Source organism: Dendrobates tinctorius, unplaced genomic scaffold, assembly GCF_039654945.1.
Source record: "Dendrobates tinctorius isolate UK_male_01 unplaced genomic scaffold, ASM3965494v1 ptg000083l, whole genome shotgun sequence".
NCBI lineage: Eukaryota > Metazoa > Chordata > Amphibia > Anura > Dendrobatidae > Dendrobates > Dendrobates tinctorius.
In genome coordinates this window covers 5,698,113-5,726,015 of record NW_027361751.1, presented here as the reverse complement: position 1 = coordinate 5,726,015, position 27,903 = coordinate 5,698,113, and positions in this window count along the sequence as shown.

Below are 27,903 nucleotides of genomic sequence, written 5' to 3'. Positions count from 1 at the left end.
CAGTGAAGGTGTTTCATTTAAGTTTTTGGTATTAACCTGTTGAGCCCCATGACCTTTTTAATCTTCACTGCTTTGTCTGTAGACCCATTTAATAATCTTCTGTAACTTAGTCTTCAGGGCATCAATAAATTAAAAATCCCCTGCAATTCTTACCCTTCTTACTGTTAGAAAACTCCTTCAGCTAAAGGGAACTCAAACAATGGTAAAGTAGAAATGTATTTTTGAATTGGTTCCAACTTGGGACATCACATTAGGGACATCCTAAAGTCTGTAAAGAGAATGACCAGGGTTGAATCGTCCTTATATCTAGAGGGATGTAATTACTTTAGATTGTATGGCGTGGTGGACTATAATTAACAACAGATTCCGGGTTTTTTTACATAACTGTGTAACTTGACAGGAAGCGTTTAACACGGCGCAGGATGAGACTTGTTCCCATAAAGGCTCATTTTATTTCAGCCCATAGAGACGTATTGTATTTAACCTCCTATTCCTGTTAGTATCGAATTCTTCTTTTTGGATGTCCTCCCTATAGAGTCTGGGCTTTTTCAAAGCCAACCGGCAATTTACAAGGCTGTCATACAATATAACCAGATTTTAAAGCCTGCGTTAATTAGATCAAAGCAACTTTTGCAGCTGGACGACACCTGTATGGGGATTCAGATACATCCTACACCGCAGAGGGAATATTGTCAGACTTTAGATTATTAGCGCTCATGGATCTACTATCTCCAAACCAGTTACACTTGTGAAACTCGTTTAAGACCGAGCTCTGTAAAATTTAGCATTGTCTCAGTAGCGGAATCGCATCAGTTGCTTTTAAAAGGTATCATAAAATGAAGAAGGCCTAGAAATATTGCACACATTAATTTCATTATCTACTCATCTTCCATCCTGAAGGTAATAATAAAGGACATTACTCCCAGGCAAGCTTATCTCGCAGCTATAAAAGGACCCCAACATTAGGAAATAATTTGGAACTAAATGATATAAAAAGCCAAGGAAAAGCTTGTATGGCAAGCACTTGTCGAGATCTGCTGTGTTAAGTGAACCAATATTTAGTTTGGAGAAATTGTCCAATATCATAATCAAATTGAGGCTTTTGACTTCTTTTTCTTGATCAGATTTTGTTTCTACGTCCCTGCTGATAGTTATGTACTAGTGTTTAGGACATTTTAGAAAACCACCAATTGAAATAAAATGACTTTGAGAGGTGGGAAAACTGATATGTGCTCATTGTGGACCAAAACTATTAAAGAGAATTTATCACCAGGTTTTTGGCTATATATTCTGAGAGCAGTATGATATAAGAGCAGAGACGCCAATTCCAGCGATATGTTGTTATTATTATTAATATGCTTTTATAGCGCCATCACATTCCGAAGCGCTTTACATACATTATCAACACTATTATTGAAGGGGGAATTTAAGGGGCATTATTATTTGAGCTACAAAATTAGGGGGTAGCAGCAAAATAGTTAGTTTGTGCAGGTTGGGAATAAGTGGAGATGGCGCAGGAACTGTGAGAAGTAAAATTTGTCTGTATTACAACTTCTGCATTACTGCCAACTTTTACACACGTGGTCAAAATTGTTGGTACCCCTCGTTTATTGACAGAAAACCCACAATGGTCACAGAAATAACTTGAATCTGACAAAAGTAATAATAAATCATTAAAAAATCTTTGAAAATGACCAAATGAAAGTCAGACATTGCTTTTCAACCCTGCTTCCACAGAATAAAAAAAAAATAAAACTAATGAAATAGGCCTGGATAGAAATGATGGTACCCCTGAAAATAATGTGACAAAAGGGACATGTTAAATCAAGGTGTGTCCAATAATTAGCATCACAGGTGTCTACAATCTTGGAATCAGTGATTGTATAGAGGGCCACAGATACTCACTGGGCTGTTTGGTGACATGGTGTGTATCACACTCAACATAGACCAGCGGAAGCAAAGGAAAGAGTTGTCTCAGGAGATTAGAAAGAAAATTATAGACAAACATGTTAAAGGTAAAAGTTATAAGACCAATTCCAAGCAGCTTGATGTTCCTGTGACTACAGTTACACATATTATTCAGAAACTTAAGCTCCATGGGACTGTAGTCAACTTCCCTGGATGTGGCCCCAAGAGGAAAATTGATGACAAATCAAAGAGACGGATAATACGAATGGTAACAAGACAGCCCAGAAAAACTTCTAAACAGAGTAAAGGTGAACTTCAAGCTCAAGGAACATCAGTGTGAGATCACACAATCCATTGTTGTATGAGCCAAAGTGGACTTAATGGGAGATGACCAAAAATGACACAATTGTTGAAAAAAATCATAAAAAAGCCAGACTGGAATTTGCCAAACTACATGTTGACAAGCCACAAAGCTTCTGGGAAAATGCCTTATGGACAGATGAGAACTTTTGGGCAAGGCACATCAGCTCTATAGTCACAGATGGAAAAATGAAGCATATCAAGAAAAGAACACTGTCCCTACTGTGAAACATGGAGGGGGCTCTTTTATGTTCTGGAGCTGCTTTGCTGCATCTGGCACAGGGTGTCTAGAATCTGTGCAGGGTACAATGAAATCTCAAGACTATCATGGGTCTTGCAACAGAATACTGACCTTAAACACACAGCTAAAAACACCCAAGAATGGCTAAGAGGAAAACATTGGACTATTCTGAAGTGGTCTTCTATGAGCCCTGACCTAAATCCTATTGAGCATCTTTCGAAAGAGCTGAAACATGCTGTCTGGAAAACGCAACCTTCAAACACGAGACAGCTGGAGCAGTTTGCTCTTCAGGAGTGGGCCAAAATACCTGTCGAGAGGTGCAGAAGTCTCATTGACAGTTACTGGAATCGTTTAATTGCAGTGATTGCCTCAAAAGGTTGTGCAGCAAATTATTAAGTTAAGGGTACCATCATTTCTGTCCAGACCATTTTCACGAGTTTTATTTTTTTTTAAATTCTGTGGAAGCATGGTTGAAAAGCAATGTCTGACATTCATTTGTTAATTTTCATAGATTTTTTATTTATTATTACTTTTGTCAGATTCAAGCTATTTCTGTCACCATTGTGGGTTTTTCTGTCATTAAATGAAGAGTACCAACAATTTTGACCACGTGTGTAAAAGTTGGCAGTAATGCACTAGCAGAAAGCAGCAGACCCCCATGTTTTTTACTAAAAACTGTTTAATCTGGCAAGAACTGCCAGTTTTCTTCCAACTGCTCCTCTTTGTATAGCCCCACCCACACCACTAATTGGAAGCTTTCTGTGTACACAGAACACTGCGCATAGGCAGGAAGCTGCCAATCAGTGGTGAGGACAAGTTTACAATGGTGGATGCTGGGTTACAGTGGTAAGGGATGGGTTTTAATAAAACTACACAAGGTAGTCCAGTAAGTGACACATTGCTGGAATCAGGATCTCAGCCCTTACATCATGTTGTTCTCAGAATTGGAACTGAAGCAAGAACTTGGTGACAGATTTCATTTAAAATGCTCACATCCCAACTATAATAGCCTCAAGTTTATTTGCTGGTTCTGGCTACCAGAAAATGTGGTTTTGCATTTGCGTTTCACTATGGTTCTGTTCTTTACATACAAAATTAATGCATTTACAAAAATTAGCCATAAAATTATGGAGGTCGCCTTCATGTCACCAAATAAATTAAGGCAAAGGCACCTCAAGATCTTTGAAAATGCCTTGTGGTATATAGCACGTCAACTTTAGCAGCAGGCCCTGTACTGTTTTGTATGTTCCAACATGGGGCCACCACAGATATTTGGTTAGATTGAGATCTGGGGAATTTGGAGAAAAGTCATCAACCTTGAACTCCTTGTCGTGTTACTTAAACCATTCTTGACCAGCTTATGCAGTGTAGAAGAAGCAGTATTGTTATGCATCTGCCTCAGTAGGACTTCGTCACCTTCCCATATGGCCGTTGCTCTCTTCTATGCTCCACGCCGGATTTTACAAGTGGCCCAGCATGCTCCCACGTCATCATCTGTGTAGCTCTATATAAGGCCCACTAAGGCTAATTTCACACTTGCTTTTTTTTGCAGCGCGTTTTTCCCGCAAAAAAACGCATTGAAAAAACGCATACAAACGCATACAAATGCTGCGTTTTTTTCAAGCATTTTTATGAGCATGCATGAAAAAAACGCAGCGTTTTTATGCATTTGTATGCGTTTTTAGTGCGTTTTTACTGCGTTTGCGTTTTTTTCCAACATTAGGTGGCCCCTCACACTAACCCAAACCATGACTTTACTAACCCTAACCCTAACCCTGACCCTAACCCTAACCCTGACCCTAACCCTAACCCTAACCCTGACCCTAACCCTAACCCTAACCCTGACCCTAACCCTAACCCTAACCCTGACCCTAACCCTAACCCTTAACCAAACCATACTAACCCTAACCCTAACTCTGACCCTAACCCTAACCCTTAACCAAACCATACTAACCCTAACCCTAACCCTAACCCTAAACCCTAGCTAACCCTAACCCTAGCCCTAAACCCCCTTAACTAACCCTAACTCTAACCCAAACCCCTAAATTCCATTGTCCAACTAATGGTAAAAAAAAAAAACGCATGCGCAAAAAAACGCATACATAAGCATGCCAATGCGCACATATGCGCACCCATAGACTTATAATGGGTGTCTTGCTGTAAAAAAACGCATTGCGTGCGCATGCGTTTTTTTGAGGCAAGTCGGACGCCCAAAAAATGCAACAGGATGCATTTTGTGCGCCCGAGCGCATACCGCAAAAAAACGCATGCGCGGAAAAACGCATACAAACGCATGTGTATGCGCACATAAGCGCATCCCATGCAAAGTATAGGGAAAAAAAGCATGCGTTTTTTAGCGCTAAAATACCGCGAAAAAAAACGCAAGTGTGAAACCAGCCTAAGACACACACCTAGGTCTTTGTCTTGAGACTCTTGGTTCTGTTTTTCTTTGCTGCACTAACTGCTCCTCGCCTTCCTCTGCCTGAATTTTCTTGGGCTTTTCTGTGTCCTGTCTGCCTGCAGCCTCCAGCGCTTCAAGTCCTCACTCCGTACATGCCATCCTACTGCTGCATCAACACCTGTAATTCATGTGCCCATCTGGATTTGGGCTTAGAGGATGGACACCACAAGGTGAGCCCTAACAATTATCTTGTTGAAAGATGTTGCTACTGCCTTTAGGAAATACTTGGTCTGCTTATGTTATAGTTGGTGATATGTGTCACGCTGCAGCTATGCAGGTAACTGAAACCTTCACTAGATGGCAAAAGAGTGGAAGGATAGTAATAAGTCTGCAAGAGAAGACCTGCAGTGCTGCAGTGAAGCCACCACCAGGTGGCACCAGAATAGTCAATCAAGCCGAGTCAAAACCTAGACCATCATGCAGTACCTAGCGAAAAAGCAAGCACAGAGTCAGCGAAGAGCCAAAGGGTCAATACCAGACAAAAGGCAGAAGTACCAGGGACAAGAGGCAAAGGCAAGTCAGAGGCAAAACCAAGCCAAACACCAGGAAATCCAAAAGTAATCAGGAAACACTAAGATGGGATTAGCAGAGAGGGAGACACGGGCAAGGTCAGAAAGCACAGCAGGACAAATCAGGGTACTACCAGAGTCAGATGCCGTAGGCAGAAAATATAACTGATATCTCCTGCAGGATGCAGCAGGAAAACATAGGAGACCTGAACCCAAAACGAGGTCAGACAAAGTTAACCATTGCCATGATCAGTCCAGGAAAGGGGCAGACAGGACTCAAAACTCAGACTGGATCATGACAATATGTGTCAAAATAACATCCACATGAATGTCAATGCCCAAGAATTCCCAGAAAATTACTCAGCTAACAAAACTGTCTAGACTGGCTTAATTTTTCATATAGTACTTCATGGTACCATCTCTTTCCTAGGTAAACAATCTACCTGTAGTGTCGTGATGTCGGCGATAAAGAATTCAGAGACGTACGCTGATGTGCTGGTGCTTGGCTGCCAGGCCGTGCTTTTTCTTTTTTGCTTACTTCCTCCTTCCTCTCTACGTCCCTCCCCTGACTCCTCATCTCCCCTACATCACTGTTACTAGGCAAAGAATGCAAACAAGGGCAACAGCCCACAAACAACAGGAGATGTGACAACATCACACCTCTTCTTTTCTCCCAACGAAAAAAACTGAAACATTTGAAGAATATTGTCGTTCAAACATTAAGTCTCACTGCAGAACATAGTCTGTAAGGTGGGCAGGTGGTCTTCGATAGGTCCTAGTCAGATAGCGGTGAGACAGCCCATCACCAGATGAGCCCTGAGTATCCCCAGAGTCATCCCCTGTTAGGCTTACGGCATCTCCAGTCTCTGGCAGGAAGTCGTCGCTCTCTGCTTCCTCAATAGGCGTGGTTTTTGGGACGTGGCCCCAGAGTTTTTTAAAGTGGGACACATTTCGTGTGACCTGACGACTTTGATTCCGGGCAGTAACCATGGTGCCCTTAACGTCTATAACTTGAAAGGGTTCCGGATAGTACGGTGACGCAAACTTGCTAGTCGCTTTTAACCTTTGTGCCAGGACCCAATCGCCCACCTGTATTGCTGGCTGTCTGCCTCGATGGTTGCGCTTATCTGCGTACCGTTTCATCTTTTCCTTTGATATGGAGTCATTAATAGAAATCGGGGTCTGGACGGAGATTGCTGGAATGCTTGGAAGTTTGACCCGTAAGGGCCTGTTGAACAGTGCCGTTGCAGGTGGTATTCCCGTTGTAGAGTGGGGTGTAGCCCTGTACTGTCTGAGGAATGCGTTCAACTCTTGCTGTAAGTCCCTGTGCTCCATGGTAGCAATCCTTAGGGTCTTGTTGAGCGATTGCATGAATCGTTCGACTTCTCCGTTGGCCTGAGGCCAGCAAGGAGTTATTTTCCGGTGTGTGAAACCCAGGTAGGTTGCGAAGGACTGAAAGTCTGTGCTATTAAAAGGCGGTCCATTGTCAGATTTCACGATCTCAGGTATGCCATATGCCGAGAAGATCTTGTCTAATTTTGGTAAAACAGCCTTGGCCGAGGTTGTAGAAACATGTTCGGTGACTGGAAACCTTGAAAAGTCATCCATGATCGCCAGCAGATAGGAGCTATCTGGTAGAATGCAGAAATCGATGCTAACAGCTATCCATGGGCCGGCTGGCAGGGGTGTCATTTGTAATGGTGCACGTCTATGGGCAACTGTAGTGGCTTGGCACGGTATGCATGTTTCAACGAGTGCCTCTACCTTTTTGTCAAGTCCGGGAAACCACACTTTCTCCCGAAGTAGCTGCTTCGTTTTCACGACCCCTTGATGAGCTTCATGCGCCAGATCCAGTACCCTGCTCTGAAGTTTCTGAGGTATCTCTTAAGAGCATATTTGAGTCAGATACTGATAGTGAATGTCTCGCGTTAAAGAAAACCTCCAGGTACCCAGCCTGATCAGGAGGGTGAAGGCGGGCCTCAGCGAGAAAACTGCTCCAGCTCTTGGACCGAACCGTCTCTATCACAAATTGAAGTTGGTGATCGGCATCCAGCGCTTGCTTAATTTCCTGTATGGTCATAGCTTTCGGTACCGAATGGGCGACGACAAAGTTGACATGCTCCTCCGCCAGAATCGTCGCGGGGATGTCGTCTGTGGTGGGCTGTGGTGCTGGGTGTCTCGAGAAATAGTCTGCGGGATTTCCAACTCCCGCCTCGTATCTCAACTGGAGATGATAGTTCTGTAAGCGGAGCAACCAGCGTTCAAGACGCGGGGGAGGCTTTGACGAGGGCTTATTGAAAATTGGAACGAGTGGCTTGTGGTCAGTTATCACTGTGAATTGATGTCCAAAAAGGTATAAATGGAAATGAAGGCACCCCCACACAACTGCCAGGGCTTCTCTCTCAGTTTGTGAATATCGCTGCTCTGTATCCGTTAGTGTCTTGCTGGCATAGGAGATTGTGGATATGTCGCCTGCGCTAGACACTTGTGTGAGAATTGCCCCTAGGCCTACTGGACTAGCATCCACCAGTAGCTGTGTGGGTTTTGACGGGTCAAAATAGGCCATGACAGTGTCGCTGGTTAGGTTGGTTTTCAATGCGTCAAAAGCTGCTTGCTGCTCAGTACCCCATGTCCACGGAGAGTCTTTCTTTGTGAGCTTTCGCAGAGGTTCAGAAACAGTGACTAGGTCAGGTATAAATCGCCCACAGTATGTGACCAGTCCTAGGAAGCTGCGAACATCTGACACATTTTGCGGTGGGCTAGCCGATTTTATGGCAGCCACTTTCTGTGGGTCAGCTGAAACTCCTTGTTCAGAAAAGATGTATCCAAAAAAAGTTAATGATTTTTGGTTAAATTCACATTTTGACGGATTGACAGTGAGATTGCAGGCTTGGAGTCTTTGAAACACTTGTTCTAGGCGATTGTCATGTTCCTCTTGGGGTTGTGCCATAAATGAGAATATCATCACTGACGTTGAGGACTCCTGCAATGCCAGACAGAACCTGGCTGACGATATTCTGAAAAATTTCTGCGGCCGATGAGATGCCAAAGTTCAATCTCTTAAATCTGCGCAGGCCCACATGCGAGCTAAAAGTTGTAATGTACCTGGAGTCTGGATGCAATTCAAGTTGATGATAGCCCGAGTTTAGGTCAATTTTTGAAAATACCTTCGCACCATTCAGGTCTGCGAGAATGTCATCAATAGTGGGCGTGATGTGCCTTTCTCTTTGGATCGCCCAATTGGCGTGGCGCATATCCACACATAGTCGGATTTTACCTGGCTGCTTCGGTTTAGGTGCAACAACGATTGGTGAAACCCAGGGGGTCGGGCCTTCAACGCGTTCGACGACATCGGACGCCTCCAGGTCTTGCAGTTCTTGCTCCACAAGCTTGCGGACATGAAATGGAATGCGCCTGTGGGGCTGAATAGAGGGCTGTACTGACGGATCTATATGCAATTTTATTTGAACATCCTTTAGCTTACCTAGGCCTTTAAAGAGATTTGGGTACTTCTGCATAATGTGGTGGGCCGAAGGACCTGTAATGCTGTTGACAGGTTCACAAGGCCCAGAGATATTGCACTGGTACAGCTGAGAAGTGTGTCCTCAGAGCATTCTACCACATAAAAGGTGTCAGTGATGGACTTTCCTTCAGCTGCAACTTCTGACTGAAATTTTCCGCACAGGGGCAGTGCAGCTGCTGAGCCATAAGGAAAAATCTTTATATTAGTACTTTGTAGAGTAGGTTTGTTTAGGAGCTGGTTGTAGACAGTATGACTGATGACGTTGACTGATGCCCCCATGTCTACCAGGGCTTCTATTGGATTGCCATTCACTAGGATTACTCGTTTTGGATTAGTAACTGCGTGCACAGTATTAGATCCCTCTTCCGTCACGGAGAATAAATAGGTGCTGTGGGACTCGTCATTAATCTGCAGTGTTTGGATCTTTGGTGGCCTAGGTTGTGCGGTGGTATGAGGAGATTGTGGCTTGGATCTACACACCTTTGCAAAATGATTTTGCTTTCCGCAATTATGACAAGTTCCTCCCTTTGCTGGGCAGACATTCTGGTGAGGATACGATCCACCGCAGTTGTAACATGTGGCTGCCTGCGTGCGAGGCACATTTGGTTTCTGTGTAAGCTTTGCTATAGAAGATGTCGCGTCTGGCTCATGCTCGATGTTCTCTATCAGTTTAGCTTGTTTGTCTGCAGCATCATTTATACGCGCTGTATCTAGCAACTTCGCTAACGTCATGGTGGGGTCTCTGAGTGCTTGTCTCCTTAACTTGGAGGAAATACATCCTTGTACGATCTGCATTTGGATTTCTTTGTCTACTTCCGCAAATTCACAGTGCGCTGCAAGGTGTCGTAGCCGGACATGATACTCAGCCATGCTTTCTGTTGGCGACTGCTTTGACTGCCTGAACTTAAAAATTTCAAATGCCGGATTTCTGTGAGGGGAGAAGTGCTTGCTTAACGCAGCTTTGCTGAGCTCATAGTCCTTGTCCTCCCCTGTATTCGGCAGAGTAGTGAATATATCGTAAACCAGCTCCCCTGCGTAGTGTAACAGCATGGCTTTTTTCCGGGTATCATCAGAGACATTCATGGCTTGCAGAAATATCTCGAATCGCTTTAGCCATTTATCCCAAGATACTGCCAGGTTTGCTTGGGACTGATGCACATCAAAAGCAGGAAATGCGGGTAGACAAGCCATAGTGAGTGCTGATAGCCTTGTAGACTGTTCGTGGGACTGAAATACCTGTGGCTGATGAATGAACGCTTCCTCGTCGCCAGTTGTAGTGTCATGATGTCGGCGATAAAGAATTCAGAGACGTACGCTGATGTGCTGGTGCTTGGCTGCCAGGCCGTGCTTTTTCTTTTTTGCTTACTTCCTCCTTCCTCTCTACGTCCCTCCCCCGACTCCTCCTCTCCCCTACATCACTGTTACTAGGCAAAGAATGCAAACAAGGGCAACAGCCCACAAACAACAGGAGATGTGACAACATCACACTACCCAGCTGCCAATATGAAGTAAAAAAAAAACATTTTTCAGTAGACCAGGGTACCTTCTGATATTTGCCCATGGTTCAGTTCTGATGCACCTTTGCTCATTGTAGATGCTTTTGACAGTAGACATAGGTCAGCATGGGAAATCCCACCAGTCTGTGGCTACACAGCCCCATATGTGCAAACTGTGATGCATTGTAATGTTCTGAGACATTTCATCATAGTGATTCTTTCGAAAGCATGCACTTCCTGAAATTTGTGATACAGCAGCTCTTTGGACCAGATGGGCTAATTTTCATTTCCAAAGTACAGCAATTAGCACTCCACAAGACTTGCCATTTTGGAGATCCCTCAGTCTGACCCTGTAGTTTAGCTCTAGCCAACACAATTGCTTCTGTCATAGATCTTTATATTTGACTATTTTCCTGCTTCCAATACATGACCTTGAAAAACTGACAGTACTAGTGTTGCCTAATTCAGTATATGCTACATTCTGACAAGTGTCAAGTTAAGAAATTAAGCACCAATTTAGGTAAAATAAATAAAATCAACAATCACGGCGGTCAATTTCTTGTGATCTTTATCTTTAAACCTATGAAATAATGTTATAATTTGTTATTTGCTCACATATGTAATGTTCATGTGTTTTGCACATTTTCAAATCTGGATTCTATTAACTACACAATATATCAGGGAGGCCTTTCATCTTGCTCCTGTCTCATAAATTTCATTCATTTGCCATGACCAATCTCTATTTAATAAAAGATCTCTTTCAGTTCTGGCCTTTTTACTATAGGTCAAGCATCCCATTTCATGCTCACTTGTGCTTTAAAGTTGTCCAGTTTTCCTTCTTTTCATAGCTGATCTTGGGTTTCTTGCCGTTTTTTGCCTGCTGACTCGTGTACATTATTATTAATGGTCTACAAACATGGCAGAGATGAAGTGACAATGAATTTAAAGAATCTTGTTTCTTTTCTGAAGTTTATATTAGTTATACAAGGGTCATGGGGATAATGCGACAGAGAGGGGACAGAAAATCGTTGAGTCTGGTTACACAAACTCCTGCACTTACTAGAACTGCTTAACTATCCTATTAAACACCTCAGGTGTTCCTTGGTGTCATGGCAAGGGTTAATCAGTTCAGTTGATGTCCTGGAGCTCTCCATCCTGAATTGTCTCAGCTGTTCAGTGTTGGACACTCCCCTCTGCTATATTTGCTAGCTACTGGCACTTGGGAGTTGACAGGGTTAGTTTTACTTCCTGGTTTGGTGTTGAAGGTGAAAATTCATTGTTTGGAGATGGTGGTTGGAGAGTTTTTCTGGAGATTGCTGCTGTTGGTTTGCCTGTTTATCCTTTTCCTCACATTTGATTTCCCCTTCTTATAGCTCCGCTTTATCGCACGCCACTGTTTTGTGAGTGTATTTGTTTGTTTCATTTATCTCTATCTCTTAACTCCTGGCTGTCTGGTTAGTGTTTTCCTATACACTTCGGCCACTCACCTCTCTGAGTAGCTAGGTACAAGACCCAGGTGTCTCCACCATTTGGGGTTATTTCGGGGACAGGGATTGACTAGGGTGCCTCTAGAACAAGGGATTATGTAGGTGCCCACAGTATCTTGTCACTTCACAGCAAGATGCTCTCTGAGGAGCAAACTTTATGCATCAGTTTGGACCATATATCAGTAACCACTGCTGTCTCAGTCACAGGTTATATATTGTCCATTTAGTGGAAAATGGAAATGAATGGCTTCTGAAGAGAATAAAAAGAATTGATCCTACAGCTCAGTCTAACGCCATACATTGTTATGGGCAGTTCTATTCGGCTTTATGCTTATATATAGTGTTGAGCATTCCGATACCGCAAGTATCGGGTATCGGCCGATACTTGCTGTATCGGAATTCCGATACCGACTTCCGATATTTTTTCAATATCGGAATTCGGCATCGGAATCGGAAGTTCAGTTGATTGACGGCCTGACGTCATCATGATGCGCGGTGTGTGCGCATCATGATGCGCCGTCATTTCGGGCCTTCCGGGGGTCTCTGCCGGCCTGCCGGGGGGCTGTGCCGGCCTGCCGGGGGGCTGTGTGGACTGCCCGGGGTCTGTACCGGACTGCCGGGGGGCTGTGCCGGCCTGCCGGTGGTCTGTGCACCCTGTGGGGGTCTGTACCGGCCTGCCGGGGGGCTGTGCCGGCCTGCCGGGGGGCTGTGCTGATGTCCGGGGGTCTGTGCAAGCATCGTCCGATGGGACTACAAGTCCCATCGGGCGATGCCTGCTACCATGACAGTGATTGACACATTAGCCAATGATGGGACAGTAGTAGTCCCATCATCCGGCTAATGTGTTAAATGTTAAAAAAAAAAAAAAAAAAATACTACATACATACTACATGCATGCTACATACATACTACATATATACTACATACATACTACATACATGCTACATACATACTGCATGCTACATACATGCTACATACATACTACATGCATGCTACATACATACTACATACATACTACATGCATGCTACATACATACTACATATATACTACATACATACTACATACATGCTACATACATACTGCATGCTACATACATACATACTACATACATACTACATGCATGCTACATACATACTACATATATACTACATACATGCTGCATGCTACATACATACTACATACATACTACATACATGCTACATGCATGCTACATACATACTACATATATACTACATGCATGCTACATACATACTACATGCTACATACATACTACATATATACTACATACATACTACATACATGCTGCATGCTACATACATGCTACATACATACTACATGCATGCTACATACATACTACATGCATGCTACATACATACTACATGCATGCTACATACATACCACATACATACTACATGCTACATACATACCACATATATACTACATACATACAATACATTCATACAATACATACATAGACATACAGTACATATAACATAGAGTAACATACTTACCAATACTTGTCACATTGTTCCCCGAAGCCATTGTCTATTCCGGGATAAATATTAACATAACAAACCACAAAAATACTCACCCACGATCCGAAGCAGTCCACGAGTGTGTCCCACGACGATCTTGGGTAGAGAACTGCAGCATCAGATGATGCTGCCGTTCTCTACGGGCTGCAGGAATCCAATGACGGAAGGTAGGTATCCTTCCGCACTGTATTCCTCCGCCACTTAAAAAAAAAAAGTCCCTAGTCTCACTTTATGCCATTGCTGTGTGGGAATTTCCCACACAGCAATGGCATAAAGTGAGACTAGGGACTTTTTTTTTTTAAGTGGCGGAGGAATACAGTGCGGAAGGATACCTACCTTCCGTCATTGGATTCCTGCAGCCCGTAGAGAACGGCAGCATCATCTGATGCTGCAGTTCTCTACCCAAGATCGTCGTGGGACACACTCGTGGACTGCTTCGGATCGTGGGTGAGTATTTTTGTGGTTTGTTATGTTAATATTTATCCCGGAATAGACAATGGCTTCGGGGAACAATGTGACAAGTATTGGTAAGTATGTTACTCTATGTTATATGTACTGTATGTCTATGTATGTATTGTATGAATGTATTGTATGTATGTAGTATATATGTGGTATGTATGTAGCATGTAGTATGTATGTGGTATGTATGTAGCATGTATGTAGCATGCATGTAGTATGTATGTAGTATGTATGTAGCATGTATGTAGCATGCAGTATGTATGTAGCATGTATGTAGTATGTATGTAGTATATATGTAGTATGTATGTAGCATGTAGTATGTATGTAGCATGTAGTATGTATGTAGCATGCATGTAGTATATATGTAGTATGTATGTAGCATGCATGTAGTATATATGTAGTATGTAGCATGTAGTATGTATGTAGCATGCATGTAGTATATATGTAGTATGTAGCATGTAGTATGTATGTAGCATGCATGTAGTATGTAGCATGTAGTATGTATGTAGCATGCATGTAGTATATATGTAGTATGTATGTAGTATGTAGTATGAATGTAGCATGTATGTAGTATGCATGTTGTATGTATGTAGCATGTAATTTTTTTTTTTTTTTTTTTTTTTTACATTTAACACATTAGCCGGATGATGGGACTACTACTGTCCCATCATTGGCTAATGTGTCAATCACTGTCATGGTAGCAGGCATCGCCCGATGGGACTTGTAGTCCCATCGGACGATGCCTGCACAGACCCCCGGAGCCTGCACAGCCCCCCGGCAGGCCGGCACTGCCCCCCGGCAGGCCGGCACAGCCCCCCGGAGCCTGCACAGCCCCCCGGCAGGCCGGCACAGCCCCCCGGCAGGCCGGCACAGCCCCCCGGAGCCTGCACAGACCACCGGCAGGCCGGCACAGACCACCGGAGCCTGCACAGACCCCCTGGCAGGCCGGCACAGCCCCCCGAAAGGCCCGTACAGACCCCAGAGAGGCTGTACAAGGGCAGGAAAGGGTTTTTCTTATTCCGATACCGGAAGTCCCATAGACTTGAATGGGACTTCCGGTATCGGAATCGGCGATACCGATACTTTTTTTAAAGATCGGCCGATACCATCCGATACGATACTTTGAAGTATCGGACGGTATCGCTCAACTCTACTTATATACAATACTCAGCATAAATGAGTAAACCCACTTTGAAAAGTAAGATTTTAATCAATATCTAACTGAACACAGGAACAGTTTCAAAAATGTTGACAATACTGAGTTTCATAGGACATTTTTTTAACCCTTAACATGAAAGTAAGGATAATAACATAACTTTCATTATAAACTCATCAGCTTTACTCAAATTAATGTAAAAATGAATAAACTCCACATCAGTAGTATTCCGTATGACCGCATAATTTTTAACTACAGTACCTTTTATGCATGGAATTAACAAGTTAGCAACAATGCAATATCTATCATTTTCTTCAAGAACGACCTCACGAAGGAGAGTGATGTTCAACATATCTCTTCAGAATTCCCCGTAGATGTTCGATTAGGTTCAAACCAGGACATGCTTGGCCACTGATTCACATTCACCCTGTTCTTCTTCAGAACTGCAACAGTGGCTCTAAATGTGTATTTTAGATGATTGTCATGTTGGAAACGTGCACGACTTCCAAGGGCATGAAGTGATGGTAGAATGTTATTTTTCAATACAGAGCAGTACATCTGTGAGGTCATGATACCATCAATGAAATTTAGCTTCCCGACGCCAGAAGCACTCATGCAGCCCCATATAACAACACTGTCAGCCATCAATTCCAAAAACATTTATCTTGGTCTCATGACTCCAGGGTATAGAGTCCAGGTAGTCTTCATATTTTCAACATGGACTCTCGCAAATTGTAGATAGGCTTTTTGTGCATGGGTTTTGGGTGAGGGATCCTTCCTGGATGATATCCATGCATGCCATTCATCTGCAGTGTACTCCAGTTTGTGTCACAGGAAACACTCGATCTGTTTTGATTTTCTACTTCTTTAGCTAACTGCAGTGAACTTTCATGTTGGTTTTCCTCAACCCTTCTCATCAAAAGACGCTACTGCTTAGGTGTTAACTTCTATGGTCGACCTGTATGTTTTTGTGAGAGGTGTGAAGTTCCATCTTTGTTACTTTTTATTAATTTTGCTACAGTATTCTGACTCATAAGTAAAGATTTGCTGATTTTCTTGTAGCCTTCTCCTCTTTTGTGTAAAGGAATTATTTTCTTTCTCCATTCTTGTGACATTTCTCTTCCATGAGGTTCCATTGCTGACAGCATGAAAAGAGAAAGGGTTTTCTTAGGCTGTGTGTACACGCTGTGGATTCTGCTGCGGATCCGCAGCGGATTTGGCCCTGCGGATCCGCAGCTACAGTACCATTATTCCCTATGGGAATTAAAAACCGCAGACGCTGCGGAATTTTCCGCGTGGATTTTGCTGCGGGTTCAAATCCGCAGACAGAATTGCATGTCCATTCTTTCTGCGGATTCCGCAGCGGTTTACCATCTCCTCCATTGTGGAGATGATAAACCACAGGTCTTTTGACCTACGGATTTATCTGCGGATTTTGCAAAATCCGCGCGGATTAATCTGCTGCAGATTCTGCAGCGCGTCCACAAAGCCTACGTCAAATAATGCCTTTTTATAGTCAACTTTCTGCTGGACACCTGTTCAATGAAGAAATATACTTACTGTACCTATGGTTGAATTCTTGTTAATTAGAATTTTGTAATCTATTCTTTAGTTTTGCTCCTAAGACGTTCATTGGGGTGTACTAATTTTTAATGGCCTTAAATAAATTTGTTAGGAAAATTACTTTTTTGGTTGTAGAAAATAACTTTTGTTTGCAATTAATGGCCCATTTGTGGGAGTATTTTGTAGTATGGTGCTAGTAAAGGTTTCTTGACAAATTTGTTTGGGTGTACTCATTTATGCTGAGAACTATATGACTCTCTAAAGTAGTAAACCTTGGGCCTTTCACTAAGGGTTCATTCAATATGAGAGTTTCACACACTGACTTGCAAGGAAAAACAGCTGTATGTAATGTTTGGTTGTCATGTGTATTACCTAGGCTGGAAGCTGGAAGAGGAGGCTATTTGTGTACTAAGCATAGCTTAGCTCTATAGACTGAGCAAGATTCAGTGCAGCGATAAATAAGCAAACGACAAAAAAAATATAACTGTGGACAACACCTGTACCTATAAGATATATCATGAAAACCCCCTCCCTGCTTGCTAGGAGCCATCACCGAATGGTTCTTTTTCTGTTCTAAAATCTGACACAAATGGAACCCAGACAGAGCCCATAATAATCATTTGAATCCTTTTGCATCAGTAATGCTACAGATTCATTTTGCACTTCAATTCCATTTGTCTGTTTTTTCAAATCTGAAGATGTCCAGCAGTGCCATCAGTTCATAACTGTCTGCAACCAGGACCCAGCCACAATCATCTACTATTTTGAGGAGTCTGGACAGAAGTGAATCAAACCTTTGACATGAAAACAAGGCCAAGTTGGTCAATTGTGCACAAAAACATAGGAAGTAGAGAGCAGAAAAGTAGTCAAAATGTGAAAAATTTGTCTGTAACAGAAGGCAGTCTGTTTGTTGAAGAGCTGGAGAGCAGTACAATAATGAGTGTCTGCAGGCAACAATGGAGCATGGGAGAGGTTCTTTGCAAATTTGGAGCTACATTTCAACAAAAGTGGAAAATTTGGTCCAGATTAATGACGTCCTCAATGCTGAGAAATACAAGCAGATACTTATCAATCATGCAATACCTTTAGGCAGGCATCTGGTTGGCTCCAAATTTCATCTGCAAGAGGACAACTACCCTAAACAAACAGCCAATGTTATTAAGAACTATCACCAGCATAAAGAACAAGGAGTCCTGGAAGTGATGCATGCTCAGAGCACTAATCTGCACATCAACGGATCTTTCTGTAATTACATAAAGAGACAGAAGGTTTTGCACAAGCCTATATCTTGTAAGGCAGCGCTCACCGAGTGTATTGGGGGACACTCAATTGGCAGCGCATTCACGTCACACAGGAACACTTTCCGTTAAACAGTCTATGTGGTTTATTGAACGGCATAAACCATGTATGGCAACACAAAGAAAACAGTCTTGTATCAGATAGATCAGTGTTTACATTAGAGCTCCGCTCTCTCAGTTCTGAGGCCACACAGGCAGTGCCATGTCCAGTAACAGGCTCTATAGCCTCAACACAGTTATTTCCCCCTGTTACCTCTGAGGAGCTCCTGCTCCAGACGCCGACTCTTGGTCAGTCCTTTCTTTCGGGGAAGCGGTCGCACTGGGCTCACCGTTCCGGACAGTGCCTTATTCACTAGGCCGCCTCATGGCTCCAGAACCACAGCCGGACAGTGGTTTCCCCAAACGCAGGCCATCACAGACTCTGCTCACACATGCGGCCTGTCCAGGTGCTATTCAGGGATCCGACCCTACTCCCTGGGTCTTCCAACACACCGGCCTCACCAGGTCCAGGGCCTCAGCGGGTGCTAATCAGGACGTCTGTCCCCTCCTGAGACCGTCCAACACTCACGCTTCAGCGGGTGCTATTCAGGGATCCGTCCCTACTTCCAGAGACTCCCAACACACCGGCCTCATCAGGTCCAAGGTCGCAGCAGGTGCTATTAAGGAAGGCAGCACACCTTCCAACACCTAGACCCTCCAGGACCTTCCACCCTGAACCATTCACACTCTCTCCCCATGTGACCAGACCTTAGGCACCTTATCTGGTCCATAACCACACCCAAAGGTGAGGTATGGATCACATGGTTATGTGTTGTGAGTTCATTTTCCGGTCCACCAGTTGTGAGTTCTCCTTCCAGGCTTCCTCTGGTGGTAACTGGAGGTAGTGAGGCTGATTTAATCAGTAGTGATCTGCCACCTGATAATGAGGATGACGATTGGACTTTATTCTTGTAGGGTTTTTTGCAGATTGCAGACAGTGTCTTTCCATCATTTGCTCAGTCTATTTTCTTGCCTGTGTTTGTGCTTTCATCTTGTTTCACCATCAATACATGTGTGGGGGCTGGCTTTCCTTTGGGGTCTGCTCTGGGGCAGTTAGTTTTCCCCTTTTCTTGCTTCAGGCTTATTTAGTTCTCCGGCTGTGACGAAGCGTCTAGGACCATCGTAGGTACGCTCCACGGCTGCTGCTAGTTGTATGGTTAGGATCAGGGATCTGCAATCTGCATAGTTACCAACCTCTCTGGTTTTCTGTGACTTAGCTTTGTTTTGTTTTTTTTCTCCTCGGTGACCCATTCATAACAGTTAAGACCTCACTAAAGTTCTTTCACACAGCCACAAAAACACACAGGCTTTATCCTGGGCGTTCAAACACAAGCCCCTAGGTGGGTTTATAGGTGACTGGTTCCACCCATCTCACCAAGTCACCTGGAAGCTTTCCCTGATACACTGCAGCAAACTTTCAGTAGTACCTCTGCTGATCAACACATGTTCCAGCTTCCATCACAAGGCACCCACACTTGTGATACATATCGGCCATTCACAACCCTGCCTGTCACCATTTTCCCTATTACAATGAAGGAACGCCTGCATGCATTTCCCATACAGTGCCCCCTAGCTGTCACAGGGATTACTGCATCTCAATATATACAGTGGGTACAGAAAGTATTCAGACCCCCTTAAATTTTTCACTCTTTGTTTCACTGCAGCCATTTGGTAACATAGTTATTAAGGTTGATGGAAGACTTTAAGTCCATCTAGTTCAACCCATATCCTATCCTAACTTGCCTTAACATGTTGATCCAGAGGAAGGCAAAAAAACCATGTGGCAAACAGTAAGCTTCACATTAGGGAAAAAAATTCCTTCCCGACTCCACATACGGCAATCAGACTAGCTCCCTGAATCAACGCAATATTAAGGAAGCTAGTGTATATACCCTGTAATATACTTTTCAAGAAAGGCATCCAGTCCCTTCTTAAATTTTAGTAGGGAATCACTCATTACAACATCATATGGCAGAGAGTTCCATAGTCTCACTGCTCTTACAGTAAAGAATCTGCGTCTGTGAGTATGCTTAAACCTTCTTTCCTCCAGACATAGAGGATGCCCCCTTGTCCCCGTCACAGGTCTAAGAGTAAAATGATCATTAGAAAGGTCTTTGTATTGTCCCCGCATGTATTTATGCATTGTAATAAGATCACCCCTAAGCCTTCGATTTTCCAAACTAAATAACCCCAAGTGTAATAACCTGTCTTGGTATTGCAGACCCCCCTGTTCCCTAATAACCTTGGTCGCTCTTCTCTGCACCCGCTCCAGTTCAGCTATGTCTTTCTTATACACCGGAGACCAGAACTGTACACAGTATTCTAAGTGTGGTAAATTCAAAAAAGTTCATTTTTGCTCATTAATGTTCACTCTGCACCTCAAATTGACTGAAGAAAAACAGAAATGTAGAAATTTTAGCAAATTTATTAAAAAAGAAAAACTGAAATATCACATCTTCATAAGTATTCATTCCCTTTGCTCAGTATTGAGTAGAAGCACCCTTTTGAGCAAGTACCGGCATGAGTCTTCTTGGGAATGATGCAACAAGTTTTTCACACCTGGATTTGGGGAACCTCTGCCATTCTTCCTTGCAGATCCTCTCTAGTTCCGTCAGGTTGGATGGTGAACATTGGTGGACAGCCATTTCCAGGTTCTCCAGAGATGCTCAATTGAGTTTAGGTCAGGGCTCTGGCTGGGCCAGTCAAGAATGGTCACAGAGTTGGTCTGAAGCCACTCCTTTGTTATTTTAGCTGTGTACTTAGGGTCATTGTCTTGTTGGAAGGTGAACCTTCAGCCAAGTCTGAGGTCCAGAGCACTCTGGAAGAGGTTTTCATCCAGGATATCTCTGTACTTGACTGCATTTATGTTTCCTTCAATAGCAACCAGTCGTACTGTCCGTGCACCTGAAAAACACCCCATAGCATGATGCTGCCACCACCATGTTTCACTGTTGGTATTGTATTGGGCAGGTGATAAGCAGTGCCTGGTTTTCTGAACACATACCACTTAGAATTATCACCAAAAAGTTCTACCTTCATCTCATCAGGCCAGAGAATCTTATTTCTCATAGTCTGGGAGTGTGGTTTTATTAGCAAACGCTATGCGGGCTTTCATATGTCTGGCACTGAGGAGAGGCTTCCGTCGGGCCACTCTGCCATAAAGGCCCGACTGGTGGGGGTCTGCAGTGATAATTGACTTAGTGGACCTTTCTCCCATCTCCATACTACATCTGTGGAGCTAAGCCACAGTGATCTTGGGGTTCTTCTTTACCTCTCTCACCAAAGCTCCCACAATTGGTCAGTTTGGCTGAACGGCCAGGTATAGGAAGAATTCTGGTGGTTTAAGGATTATGGAGGCTACTGTGCTCTTAGGAACCTTGAGTACTGCAGAAATTCTTTTGTAATCTTGGCCAGATTTGTGCCTTGCCACAATTCTGTCTCTGAGCACCTTGGCCAGTTCCATTGACCTCATGATTCTCATTTGGTCTGACATGCACTGTGAGTTGTGAGGTCTTATATAGACAGGTGTGTGCCTTTACAAATCAAGTCCTATCAGTTTAATTAAACACTGCTGGACTCCAATGAAGGAGTAGAAGTATCTCAAGGAGGATCACAAGGAAAAGGACAGCATGTGAGTTAAATATGAGTGTTTGAGCAAAGGGTCTGAATAATTATGACCATGTGATCTTTCAGTTTTTCTTTTTTAATAAATTTTCAAAAATGTCTACATTTCTGTTTTTTTTTCAGTCAAGATGCGGTGCAGAGTGTACATTAATGAGAAAAAAATGAACTTTTTGAATTTACCAAATGGCTGCAATGAAACAAAGAGTGAAAAATGTAAAGGGGTCTGAATACTTTCCATACCCACTGTACAGTATATATATAAACAGTCATGGCCGAAAGTGTTGGAACCCTTGAAATTGTTCCAGGAAATGAAGTCTTTTTCCCAGAAAATTATTGCAATTACACATGTTTTGTAATACAAATTGGACATAATTTCACACAGAACCCCAAAAATTCAATCGCTTCCTATAACCATGAACAAACTTCTTTCACCTCTCAATTGGCATTTTGGACCACTTTCCTTTTTCCAACTGCTCCAGATTTCTCATATTTGAAGGGTACCTTCTCTCAACAGCAATTTTGAGATCTCTCCACAGGCATGGTGTGGTTCTTGAAATATGTTTGAGGTCATTGTCCTGCTGGAAGACCCATGACCTAGGACACAAACCCAGTTTTCTGACACTGAGCACTACATTGCGACTCAAAATTCTTTGGCAATCTTCAGATTTCATGATGCCTTGCACACAGTCAAGGCACCTGTCACACTTGTGGATCGTAGACCCATTGCACAACAAACCCGGGAGAGCCTGGAGAGGCGTAACTAAGCGCACACCTGACCTGAGTTTTCACTAGTGCCCCTGATGGCGAAGTTAGACTTGAGCCCTGGTGGATGCCAGGTGCTACTCCAGGACTGTTCCCAGTACCATGGCAGTTGACCTCACAGGTCAGGACAGTAGAATGGACTAGCAGTCCATTGCAGAAATGGATACAGAGGATATAGATGTAACCGCTTATTCAAATACTGGTCCTGGCAGCATGGAATTCAGGCTTTGGTACCACTGGAGCAGTTTTAGTGTTATGCACCCTATGCATTTCAGAGAAAGAATTCCAATGAAGAATTTTAGTCCCTGTCCAGCTCTTGATCTATGCTATAACGTCCAGGAGAGTTAATTCTAGAATAACGCTATTGGTAAGGGTTTTATTGGTGTTGGCTTCCCTTCTTCCTGTTTTTTCTAGAATATGCAGAACTGCAGATGTACTGTAAGTACTGTAAAATTTAGAGCAATAGAGAAATCACAGCTAAATTTGGGATCCAATAAGCCAAAAATAATTATGTGGATTGAAGGCAATTATATTTCCAATGTAGGAAGCAAATAGTCAAGTGCAGCTCTTACCTATAAAAGGAAGGAAGGGGATGTTATTTTACAGTGAGGCCCTTTATGCACAATGCTATAGATGCCCTTAGTGTTTGGTATCCGTTTTATTGTGCTGATAGTAATTGACCATTTATTAACATTTTTACAGTTTGCAAAAAATAAATCCACTAACATTTAGGGAAAGCTCTTTTAATACTCAAGGGATTCAGCAGAATATTCGTCTGCACAAAGACACTGCCAAAGAGTTCTTTCTGGGAAACGAAACCATCGTGTGGACTGTTTACATTAAAAGAACCATTAAATAATTCCCAGAGAACTTTTATACACAACACCAATAGGAAATAGCCAGAGAAATGCTGAAACAATATACAGCTCTAGAAGCAATGGGATTAAACACTCGGCTTGTATTCCACTGCCGATGTCGGCGCCCTGGCTGCATTCATTCTCTGGAAGACACTGAATGTCTAATCTCTATATATGACCCGTCGGACACAGAGCATCATTTGTAAAGAATAAGATGACCGAAGTGTAAAAAGTAACTTGGTAGAAATATAAAAAAAATGTTCTTAAGAGACAATTAAACAATATATATCTAGCATCATGCAATAATAATTCATATTATTTATGTGAACATGTCACCAAGTCTATACATTTCAGGGTTATTCACCGGGTTATTGATTTTAAAAGTTGGCGTGGCTCTACAATACGTCCAATTGTGTTTGCAACTCAAAGCATTTGTTAGAGGAGGTTCGGGGACTTTGCTGACTCATCTTCTTGGCGTACTACAGGAATCAGCAACACTGAAGATGGCAGAGTGAAGAAACAACCAGGTGGTGGTAAATGTGCGGATTAAAATAAATATTTTTATTGTTTTTACACAGTAATGGTGTTTCTCAATGATTTGCCATCATCACTTACCACTATGCCAATAGCTCTTTAATACCTCTTAAACGCATTTTCATAGTCTTCGTTGGCAACAGTACCAATTCATACATCTAGACATCTGGCACAAGATTGGTAGAGGTGCTAACGCTGAAAAGAAAAACCACTCAGACCAGAAGCAGGTGAGCACTTTTTTGTTCATTCACATTAGGTTGAGTGTATGAGAAATCATCAAGTTTTAATACAGAAAACTCAGACAATTTCCATCCATATTGTTATCCATTTACATCCATGTGTCTGTTTTTTATGTCCGTATGACATCCATATTTATACATCAATATTTTAAAATGTACCTGATCAAATTTGGATTCCTAGATCAATAAAATGAAAAGTAATCATAAAAATCAGAGGATATGTGGCCGACCCATATGCGATCCAATATTTTTGGGCCACCCATATATTTGAATGGGCGAGTATCATCCGATATATGGAACATAACAATGCATGCTGAGATTTTTTTTCATACGGACACTCGGTCATCTGAACAGCCCTATTAAATTAGATTGATCAGTGCACTGTCTGATTTTTCCTTGGACAGCACGTCAGTATAATACTCTCATCTGAACAAGCCCTTAAACAAGGACAGTAGATTTGCTTGTTTCATTGGAGTTTAGGAAATTTCAGGACTACGTCACATTCATGGGCGTACCCACCATGGGGCAGGGGGGGCAGCTGCCCCCCCAAAAGCAGGGGCGCACACCTATCATGATGAGGCCACCTGTTTTTCCTGCCACCGGCCCTTTAAATCTTTGGGCATGGCGGCTTTACAGGTGCATGCGCTCGCGCAAGCATCAGTGAGTCAGTGTCCGGGTGCCCTGCACATAGGGGTTAAGAACGCCTGATGTTGAACGTCAGGACGTTCTTTGTAGGCAGAGAGAGCACTCTGCTCTCCCGAGCTCCCACCCCTGGCTGAAGCGCGCCGCTGAACATATCAGATCAGGCATCCGGAGGAGTTCCCAGTACCTGCACGCTCCTGAGGCAATCGCTGTTATTCTATTCAGTCTGTGATGTCACGCCAGGACTGAGTGAGAGTACTGGCTGGGCTGATGTATATACAGGGGCTGGCTGTGGCTGGGCTGATGTATATACAGGGGCTGGCTGTGGCTGGGCTGATGTATATACAGGGGCTGGGGGCTGGCTGGGCTGATGTATAAACAGGGGCTGGGGGCTGGTTGTGGCTGGGCTGATGCTTATACAGGGGCTGGCTGTGGCTGCGCTGATGTATATACAGATGGTGCTGGGCTCAGTGGGCTGTATCTGGTGATGATGTACAGTATATACAGGTGGTGTTGGGCTCAGTGGGCTTGGGCTGGATCTGGTGATGATGTATATACAAGAGGTGCTGGGATCAGTCGGCTGGGGCTGGACCTCATGATGATGTATATACAGGTGGTGCTGGGCTCAATGGACTGGGGTTGGACCTGGTGATGATATATATACAGGTGGTTCTGGGCTCAGTGTGCTGGGGCTGGTGATGATGTATATACAGGTGCTGAGCTTAGTGGGCTGGGGCTGGTGATGATGTTTATGCAGGTGCTGGGCTTAGTGGGCAGGGGCTGGTGATGATGTATATACAGGTGCTGGGCTTGGTGGGCTGGGGCTGGTGATGATGTATATACAGGTGGTGGGCTTGGTGGGCTGGGGCTGGTGATGATGTATATACAGGTGCTGGGTTTACTGGGCTGGTGATGATGTATATACAGGCATTGTGCTCATTATACTGTATGGAGCAGTTTCATTCACCTTTTTCGTTCTAAAATCTTACAACCTGAATGACCATGGCTTGCCCCCCCCCCCCAAGTTTTGATCCTGGGTACGCCCATGGTCACATTAGGATGTAATTATAGTATTATGAGTCTTAGGCCACATTCAGTATTTTACCTCAGTATTTGTAAGCCAAAACCAGGAGTGGGTGATAAATACAGAAGTGGTGACGTGTTTCTATTATACTTTTCCTCTGATTGCTCCTCTCCTGGTTTTGGCTTACAAATACTGATGTAAAATACTGACCAAATACTGAATGTGTAAACGTGGCCTTACAGTCACCAAAGATATGATCAGCTCAAAAAGGGATTCTGGGAGATGTAAAAATAATTTTTGTTCCTCAAATTTCTTGTCATTTTTTAAAATAATTAGGAGTCAGCTAGTTTTGTAGCTTTTTTAATTAAAATACAATGGATGCTTTGAAATGGCAAGATAACTAATTCTAATTCCCCTGGTGCCTGATCACATGGTATCTAACCAAATGACCACTGTGGTCAATCACTGACCTCAGAGGTATCACAAAAACAATTTACGATCATCTTCCCCAAAAGTAAGCTAAGGCCAGTCAGATCTTGAGTAGAGAAGTGACAAAGGGGACTAAATGGGTGCAAAAAAAAAATCTGCAAATGGTATTAACAAAAAAGAAACAGAACTCCCTGGTGATAGAGGTGTCCTCTAGTCACAAGCCATACTACTAATTACGTGATTGCAATAGCCACATATTGAAGCCTATTTATTATTAAAAGGTTGCCTCCAGCTCCTATGTTCAGGAGTAGAGTTGAAGGAATATGTTCAGAATCAATCGCCGAATCTGAATTTGTCATATTCTTACCATATTAGTGCCCTATTAGTGCCCTATTGGTGCCGAATTTATATTTGATGATCGGTTCCGAACATATTCATTCATTTCTTCACCCATTGACTCCAATGATGTTCAGCAAATATTGCATAAACAATATTTGCCGCCCGTCATAATCGAAACCAAATTTTTAAAAATTGACTCAATTCTATTCAGGAGCGTACATCTCCCTGGCTTCTGGGCTTCCTGTTTGCCGGGGGGCTGTTTATTCCTGAATATTGACAATTGGGTTGGCAGCATGGCTGAGCCACACCATGTCCACTGTCCAATCTATGATGCAGCATTCGAGGACCATAAAGGAATTGAAGAGTTGTTTTTTTATTTAGATTTTGAATAAAAATACAAGAAAATAGTCCTGAATGTTTACAGCTAAAATCTAACATGGTAAAATCCAACTTCCTCCTACTTAAAAAATTGAATGTCTGTCCATCATTGATACGACATGATGCACCGCAAGTGGCATTATAAGTAAATCTTGTCTATTGTAGATGATTATGCAGTATGCCACACTCAGATCAAGGTGGCAAAAGATGTCAAGAACACGGTGTAAGAAATCACTATACTCAGAGTGGTTGTAATGACCTGACCCTACGAACAACATGAATGTTTGCAGCTATATCAAATTGCTTTAGCTGAATTTTCCAGTAAGGATATTGATCATAAAGGTCTCCGCTGGTTCTACCATCTGCTTTTCATCTACTAAAAAGTACAGTTGACTGTAAAACACGAAGTGCTGTTCTGGAGTCGTTTGCTGAAATTATTAATATTTCTCGAGGACAAAGTATTGGCACAGTCAATCAGCCGAACTTCCCACCAACCATTTTATTATCCTCAAGGAAAAGACAGCAGACTGAGAGCAATATAAAAAGTATAAATCTGAATGGGAGGATAACAAAACGGGATCATATAAATGAAGCTTTATTGTTGGCTCTAACAAATACAGATCGTATGATGGAATGATTTCCACCTTGCCCAATTTATTCTACCACATATGATGCAGTGTTACCCTGAGGCGAAATCTCAAGTCTCTGTAAAAATCTGTAACACAAGCCTCAACTAGTATGAATAATACTTGGCAAAAAACTGGGTAAACTGCAGCCCACAGATCAAGACAGGAAAAGGAATCTAGTCAGTGGTGTCCTGCACCACACAACCATCTTCCCCCACCCAAGGTCCTGATCTCAATGGTCAGTGCATCTTCAGGATGCTGATACAATTGAATAACATGGTGGAGGAGGCCTGTTCCGCTATACTGCTTATGCGTCTGGGCTTCAGACAGGAAGCATGATACCACAATGAAGACAGTTCTATGTATGCAATGCTTCGGTTTTTGCCTCTATGAAATATCTTTAATGTACCTGG